This window comes from Nicotiana tabacum, chromosome 21 (genome assembly GCF_000715075.1).
Source record: "Nicotiana tabacum cultivar K326 chromosome 21, ASM71507v2, whole genome shotgun sequence".
NCBI classification, from domain to species: domain Eukaryota; kingdom Viridiplantae; phylum Streptophyta; class Magnoliopsida; order Solanales; family Solanaceae; genus Nicotiana; species Nicotiana tabacum.
In genome coordinates, this window is record NC_134100.1 from 31473431 (window position 1) to 31482514 (window position 9084).

At 36.8% G+C, this 9084-nt stretch overlaps 1 pseudogene; it reads left to right on the forward strand.

Annotated features, from left to right (window-relative positions):
* The first annotated feature begins 641 nt into the window (after positions 1–641).
* On the forward strand, positions 642–8555 carry LOC107794631 (putative 1-phosphatidylinositol-3-phosphate 5-kinase FAB1D; annotated as a pseudogene).
* The last annotated feature ends 529 nt before the right edge of the window (positions 8556–9084 follow it).

Genomic DNA, 9084 nt, shown 5'->3' on the forward strand with positions numbered 1-9084 from the left:
AGGTCAGTGTAATGAAGGCAAACTTGAGGAGGGAGGTCTTTGAAATTATCCCATTAAATTTTAATTGATTTTAAAGTTTTAAATCTTAGGAGATAATTGAATTATAAGTTATTTTAAAGTCCTAAATATATAAAAATAATCACTTAAAATTGTCTAATATGAAGTCTTATTTCAAAGAAAAAAGGGCGAATATTTGTGCATTTATAATAATAATAATTTCAATTCATGCTTAATTTCAAGCTCTAGGCGTACCCGTTTGGCCACACAAATATTTTTTTTGTCCCCAAAACTTTGTTTGGTGATATATTGGATTGAATTTTTCTGAATTTTTTTTGAAGATGAGTTTCCATGTTTGAAAAAGTGAATTTTACGATTTTTTCATGTAAATTTTATTTCCCCTCATAAAATGCAATATTAAATGAAATACATATCCAAATATAAAATTCTAAATATCTTTTTTCAACTTAACTCCAAAATATATCTTATGTGCCAACTGAAATATATATTTGCGACTTGCTTGGAATGCGGGGCATTATAGTCCTTTCACTTTCATATAATCCAACAGAAGTAGCTCAATTTACAAAAAAAACAGGGCAAATAAATTACGAAATACCAAAAAGTATTGGCGGTAAGCAACTTCATTGACATCCTGCTTATTTTTTGTTGCTTACGAAGCGTGACACGAAACTCGTTTTTATTTTTTATTTTTAATGGAAATAAGAAAGACTTCCTGGTAACCTATCTCCATGGAATTGTATAGTCTTTTTTATTTATCTATTAATTCATTTATTTATGTTCTTGGAGCTACAGATGGCAGGTTTTGACGTGTGAAGTCATGAATTCTTAAACTATGATGTTTTCTTCCTAAATTTAAAATTTAAAATTTAAAATAGATGACTCAACATATCAAACTGCTTTTTCTATTCACATTATATTATAAGTTTTTTGTCTTTCAACTGATTTATGTTCTCTTGGGTTGAAGGTTCATCTTACTTTGGTAAACGTTTGTGTTTCCTCTCTCTAGTCATCAGGTTTTTATCATTGTTTTTACAATACTTGAGAATTGATTCTTGTGTGTTTATGCATGCATCTTGTTTGTTTTATTGAAATTAACTCTGTTTTATCTTTATTTATACATTCAAATATTCAATTATGGTTTTATCTGAACCAAACATGCTGTTAGTGTTGGTCCTGCATTTAGTTAATTAACATTGTTTATTCAGACTTGCTAGATGCCAAATGCTTAAACTTGTAATTTTCTTGTCGAGAATTGTTGGTCTCAATTCTCAACTAGGCCAAAGATACTCTTAAGGTCATGTGAGATTGTCCGCTTTGAACCAAGCCCGTGCGGTTTTCCTCAAAAGGCCTCAACCAAAGGGATTGTTTGGTACATGGGATAAAGATAATAGTCCCGGGATAGAATTTAGGATTGTATTTATCTCATGTTTGGTTAAAGGTATTAGCTAATTTCGAGATAAATTTTACACTAAAATGGTGGGATTAGCTATCCCATATAGAAGGTGGAATAACTAATCTTATGGGATATTCTGGTTTATCCCACCGTTGTACCAAATGACCCCTAAGAGTATCCTACATATAAGAGTATCCTACACCTTATATGCAATTTCCCAATCTTTTCAGCTACTATTGTAAGACTTTGTTCAACACCTAGCAGTCTCCATTTGAACTAAGTTCCACATGGTCCATCACCACGATCCATGTGTCTCCCCCCTCAAATTAAGCTTCACATGGCCCATTACCATGATCTATGGGTCACTTTTTGAGATTTACTGTGTGCCAACTAGTCAGAGTTGCGTCTCTAAGCTCGTTAGGGGAAGTAAACCGAGCCACACACTATCTCTCTGCTATCGCCATACTTGTCCCGCCGAACCATAGGCTCTGATACCAGTTGTTTAGCTCAATCAGCCTAAAGATACTCTTAACATAGTGTGATATTATCCTCTTTAGGTCAAACCAACATGGTTTTTCCCAAAAGGCCTCAACTTTTAAGAGTATCTGAATGTTGAACTTTGTTCTTACACCTAACAAGACTAATGGTAATGCGTGATATGAAGATGATACGTTCTTATAGATTAGTCCTATTCAATGATTGAGAAGAAGACAACTTAATGTTGTTTGTTCAAGTAGTTAACATTTTTGAATTGTCACTGGATTAGATTTTATGTGTTGCTACTATGGTGTAGGTTGACAATATAACTTGTTTGTTCGGTCCTACATCATTACAAAGCAGAAATATGTCTTATTGCAAAATGGAAACAGATGAAAGTGGGACTTCTTCTAGTTGTGACCTTGATGCCTGCTTTTGGCTACCCCCTGAACCAGAACATTGTTATGATGATATGGAATTTCATGCGGCTAATTATGAAGACGGCGGTCACAAGTTTAAAGAGGAAAAACAAAAGTTATTAGGGGATATGATGGACCAGAGGCTTAAGCCCTTTGTCAATGACATGCTTAATTCTTCTGGTGTCGTCTCTTCAGGGAAAGAGGGTGACAATTGGATTGACATAGTAATTTCCTTGTCCGTGGAGGCTGCTTCATTTTTGATGCCTACTGCCACGGAAGGAAATGCTATGGATCCTAATCGATATTTGAAGATAAAATGTATTGCAACTGGTTCTCGCAGCCAAAGGTATTAAACATCAACCGATTTTTCTTATCTTTATTTGTGTTCGTCGTTCCTCACTCGCTTAATATTTAGACAGTTAAAATTTGATTTCATTTCTCATGCTTACTCCCATCTAATAAGACTGTATTCTTTTTCTCTGTGAACTTCCAAAAGGTGTCTTCTCTTTTGAACGGGAACTTTTTTCCTTCTCTGTATTAATTTTGAATGTTATACGACTTTAAGTTGGGCTTGAATAGAGCAGAATGGATACAAAACATATATGTATATTGATTGACTGATACTTCTTTAAAAGTTACAGGATATCATCTTTTACTTTTATAAAACCTCAACCTCGCCAAAAGGTTTCATTTCTCATTTAAATACTACTCGATCCTCCTAATTTCAGTATCTACCTTTATCGCTTTGTTCGTGCCTGTTCACACCATAGCTACAAATTTTTGACAGAGGGAGCCCTTAGTTCTCTTGGGTAAATCATAGTTTTTTTCTGTTTTGTAGTCAATTTGTTCGAGGTTTGGTCTTCAATAAACATGCTGCTCACAAACACATGCCTACAAAGTATGATAAGCCTAGATTGCTGCTGATCCAGGGTGCGCTTGGTCTCTCTTCAAATGAATTGTCGGTATTTGAGTCCTTTCGACAGGTAAACTAGAAATCCGTTGTATGTATCAAATAAAAAAGATGAGCATATTCATATGTTTGTGATTACTGTTCTCACATATTAACAGGAGAATGATAGAGTGAAGTCCATAATTGACATGATAGAAAGCTACGAACCAAATGTGGTTTTAGTAGAGAAGTCTGTTTCTCGTGACTTACAAGAGTATGCTCTTAATAAAGGATTGACATTGGTCGTTGATATCAAGCCACATCGAATGGAGAGAGTTTCTCAATGCACAGGTTCATCAATCATATCCTCTGAAACATTGGTTGACCTCAGGCAGTGTGATTCCTTTCATTTTGAGAAATTCCTAGAAGAACATGTCTCTTCTGGTGATAATGGGAAAAGATCTAGCAAAACACTTATGTTTATCAGCGGCTGTTCTAGTCATCGTGGATGTACAGTGAGTATATTTGCAGCTTGTCTGTTTTATTTTTGCTGATACAGAATTCATAACTGCTTTTTGCACTTGTAAATGCAAACCAATTCTCTTTGTTGTAAATCAAATCCAGGATGCATGGACTGATATTTGTTTCCGTTATCTGCTATTCATGATGCCTTTATTTACAGATCACCGATGTGATTTCTTTGGCAGATTTTGCTAATGGGAACTAACAGCAATGAATTGAAGAAAGTTAAATATGTTGTCCGGCGTGCTGTCATCGTGGCATATAATTTAATCCTTGAGACTTCTTTCCTTCTAGATCAAAAAGCAATGATAACAAGACATAACTTAGAGGAAGAAGGTGAATGTCTGTTGTTTAATCCAAACAATCCAGAAGATCATGGCCAAAATGATGTTCAAGTTTCTCATGCGCAAGGGGTGGCTAATCAAATTGATCTACAACAGAGAGCCACTCTTCCTGTCTACAAGAAAACACCTGAAAAGGAACAACTACATTGTCCATTTCCGAGTGCAGAAGAGTCTTTGGAAATTCCTGAAGACGAAGAACATAATAACGATGTCATGACATCATCCCTGGATTGGGAGAGTACTTTGGTAATGATGTCAAGATGGAATGTTAAAAGAGGCACTAATTGTGTGAACAATCATTTTTCTAGAATCAGGTTCTATCAAGATTATGATATTCCCCTTGGGAAGTTTTTGCGAGATAATCTGCTAAATCAGGTGCATAGATATCAATTGTCTCCATTACAAATTCTTTCTTTGTGTCACTGTGTTTCCACTCTGAAACTGCTTGCTAGAGTGCTGGTTGCTCATTTAGCAGAATGTGATATTTGAAGTTGCTTCTATAATCTATTTACTATGTAGGAACTTCCGTTCCCTGGATCTATTTACATGCGATATTTGAAGTTGTTTCCATGTGACCTATAGGTCACGGGTTCGATTTGTGGAATCAGCCAATGATGCCTGCATCAGAATAGGCTGCCCACATCACACCCCGTTAGGGTGAGGCCCTTCCCTGGATCCTGTGTAAACGCGGGATGCTTCATGCACCGGATTACCTTTAGGAACATCCGTTCATTGTTTTCTGTACATAGTGTCTTTTATTTTAGGTTGTTGACCTATAAGCTCTGTTGTTGCAGAGGAACCAATGCGGGACGTGTGGTGAATCCCCGAAAGTTCACATTTTCCGTTATGCACATCATGAAGCTACTGACTATTAAAGTTCATTCTCTTCCATTAAACAAGGCCCTCTCAGGTGAAAGGGAAGGAAAAATTTGGATGTGGAGTCGTTGTAATGGAGGCTCAAAAAATACAAAAAGAGTTTTAATGTCTAGTGGCTCCCTTGGATTTTCATTTGGAAGATTTTTGCAGCTCAGTTTCTCCGATTCCTCTTTGTTTAGTAGACTGCCTGACCGCAGTCACTCCTTCAACAGTGATCTCCTCTACTTCTTCGGGTATGATCAAAGTTGTGGTATCCATCTTATAAGTTTATTATTTTACGTATTTAGGTTCAACACTAGAAATTAAAGTAAGTTAGATGGTTGAAATCAAGGAGTGTTATGGCAGTATTATGTAATACAATGGCGGATACAGAATTTTTAAATCACGGGTTAAACTTTTTTTTTATCTGAAAATTACTACTGAGATAATGTATTTGTATAAATTACTAGCTTTTCTACGTAAATAATAGTGCGTGGCTCCAAAAGTAATGGGTGCTTGAGCACCCATAACCCAGGACATACATCCGCCACTGCCTAAATAGGGCGGAACGGATACAGATATAACCATTTTGGGAGTAAGACATACTTACTTGACTTATTACATCTCTGATTTTGCAGCTTTTCTTTTTTCAACTCTGGCAATCATTTGAATAGATGCATTGCGATTCAGTGTTGAGCCTTGATCAGATTTCATCTTTTTTTAAAGAAATTCATGTCATTCTCTTAATGTGCAGATTAGGGTCAATGGTTGCAGTGTTCAAGTACTCAACTTTTATTAATTATTCTGTGTCTCTTCCTCCTCCGATTTTGGAGTTTAGCAGTTCGACCAAAGGAGAGTTTTGTAGGAAGGATTTTGAGGATGTATGTGCTTTTATGAAGCTGTATACTCTTTTTACATACTAATGCTTTTAAGTTTTTGGTTTACTGCGGAAATTACATGATATATTGCAAGTCTATGATGACCGAGATTTTCTTTTCATAAGTAGGTTTACACGAAAGGGATTATGAAGTTTCTCGATGTAGAGAAAGCTTTAAAGGCAATAGAGTCCCGTTTTAATGGAACAACTATAAATATTCAAGGGTCAAATTTGGAATTTTCTGAAGTTGAGAAAATGTTGAAGGAAGAGAGATCTCAATTTGAGGTTAGTTCCTTTCTGGGCTCTCATTCTAGGATTACTTGTTCTTCTAGCACTTAATCTAAATATCTAATCAATCTTGTGGTGATTCGTGCATCGTTTTTCCATCTCGTTTCCTCATTTTTTGTATTCCTTGTATGTTACTCCACAACCACACGGTGTTCAGGCGATGTTCCCTATCGTAATGTTAACATGTCAAATGTATACCGATGCATGAACCAAGATTAGTTAAGTTGTTGATTTACTGGTGAAGATGAGCATATATCAAATATATTGATGTGTATGCGCCATCTAAATATAATCTTTTGCCTTTTCTAATTTTCAGATTGATATTAAAAACACAGAGAAGCAGGAGGCTGTGTATAAAGCTCTGAGCTTGAACAGAATACAGCTGGAGCTTCTGCTTGAGTTGTGTGTGTGGGATCGACGTCTTCATTCCCTGATGTCATCTGACTATAAAGTTACTAATCCCAAAACCATTGACCAGAATCAAGACGCACTGGCCGCTAAGCTAGATGCTAATGTTACAGGTGCCAGTTATTTTAATCCTCAAAGGAGTAGATCCATCTTAGCAATATTATCTAACATAGAGCATAACAAAGGGTGGTGGAGTCCTTTCCCTGAAATTCGACGTGAATACATGAAGAATCTTCAGAGAGGTTACTTAACAAGATTAGGTTCTGTCGCAACCTATGGTGCAGAAACTATAGCTTGTGGACTTACTACTGATGAAGTTGGAAACCTCTATATTCCCCTCGGAAGTGATAAGTATATCGTGTCTGATTATGAAGATGAATTTTCTAGCATAATTGCTTGTGCTTTGGCCTTGCTGATGGATTTACCTGTCGCGAGTCATGATCTTGAAGATGAATCATGCTCATCGAGTTTGCCTAGAACGCACAAATACTCAGTGATCTGTCCCTATGCTCGTCCATTTCTTCATTTGCGAGATCGTTGTTGCCCATCTGAAGTTGATTTTATTGCTTCCTTAAGTAGGTGTAGGAGCTGGTATCCAAAAGGTCGTGAAACTAATTCTTTTTCCGCCAAAACTCTTGATGATCGGTTCATCGTAAAGGAAATTAAGAGGAATGAATTTGAGTCATTCTTGAAATTTGCTCCTTGTTATTTTGATTACATGGATCAGTGCATAGAGAAAGGAAGTCAAACCTGCCTCGCAAAAATTCTCGGCATTTATCAGGTCAAGTAAATCAACTTAATTTTCTTGTTATAACACAGCACAGACTTGCTAGCAACTGTGCATTTGCTTATTGAAGTTTTCTCTATATATTTATGTTTTGCAGGTCATAATAAGATCAAGTGGGAAAGAGAAAATGCATGATCTCGTGGTGATGGAGAACCTTTCGTTTGGAAAAAATATTACTCGACGATATGAACTAAAAGGTACATTGCATGCTCGACTTAGTTCAGCAAACGACGGAGCAGGAGGAATTTTTCAGGACCAAAACTTTGTGAATGACATGAATATTTATCCCATATGTGTTGGTAAGAACTCAAACAGGAATTTGCAAAGAGCTGTATGGAATGACACTGCTTTCCTCAGTGTAAGTTTGCCATGAAATCCTAATACCAACAGCACTTGAATAGCATGCCTTTTTTGCACATACAGTTAAACCTCTCTATAACATTCTCGTTCGTTCTGATATATTTTAGCTGTTATAGAAGGGGAGCCTTGGCGTAACTGGTAAAGTTGCTGGCATGTGACCAGGAGGTTACGGGTTCAAGCCGTGGAAACAGCCTCTTGCAGAAATGCAGGATAAGGCTGCATACGATAGACCCTTGTGGTTCGGTCCTTCTCTGGACCCCGCGCATTGCGGGAGCTTAGTGCACCAGGCTGCCCTTTAGTGAAATGTTGTTATATAGGACATATGTTATAACATAATATAAATATCAGTTCCAAGAAAAACTTGGCCTTTATAGTGAATGATTGTCGTGTAAGGATGTTGTTATAGAGAGGTCTGACTATATTAACCAATAACCACTCAATCCTAATTGTGGCTCAGGTTCTAAACTGGTGTTAATTTGCTGAATTGCAGACAATCAATGTGATGGACTATTCTCTGTTTGTGGGAATGAATACTGAGGGCAATGAACTTGTTTGTGGGATCATTGACTATCTAAGACAGTACACATGGGACGTACAACTCCTCAATTGGTTCAATTCCTCACTTCCCGATCCCAAGGAGTATAAAAAGAGATTTAGGAAGTTTATCAATGAACATTTTCCCACTGTTCCAGACCAATCTTGAATCGAAGATCATCAAATTATTGTGGTAATTCAGTTCATTCGAAAGCTAAAGATGAAGCCGAACATGAAGATAATATTTTTGGTGATAAAATCTGCTCTCCAAGGAAAACAGAAACTTGAGTTTTTTTCTATAGTTTAAGTCTCATAGTGAAAATACCGAGTCATTCAATTACATGCGTTTGCAGTGGAAGTTCTTGTTTTTATTTGGATTTGTGAGAATTGATTTCGAGGTTCCTTTTTCTTTTTCTCCTTTTTTGTGAAAAGAGTATGTGCATGCTTGAGTTAAGTTTATGGAAGAATATTTGTGTGTACGGTCAAAATCGTATGCCTCCGATTTATAGGCTCGAGGGTCCGTCCTAAGCCCGAGTCCTGGCGAGGTCGAGTTCGAAGACCGGTGGACCAGGTTCGAGCCCGAAGACAAAGTGCAATACCCAGAGATAGGGGAACGAGGAATACCGGGGCCAAGTATGCTCGACCCTGAAATAGTACCATTACGGATTTGTAACAGAATGAACTAGATTTCTGTCACATCCCCAAAGATCGTGGTGCAAATCCCGGAATAGGATTGTACGATTTTGTACTAGGCGGTTAGACAATTGTACCAAGAATATTCCTTACTGTAAATAGAAATATACCTTATTTAGGGTTTCCTCTATTATATAAAGGAGACCCCAATCATTTGTAACATCATCTAATCATTGATAAAAGAATATACTCTCTACCTTTTACCTACTATTCATCAGAA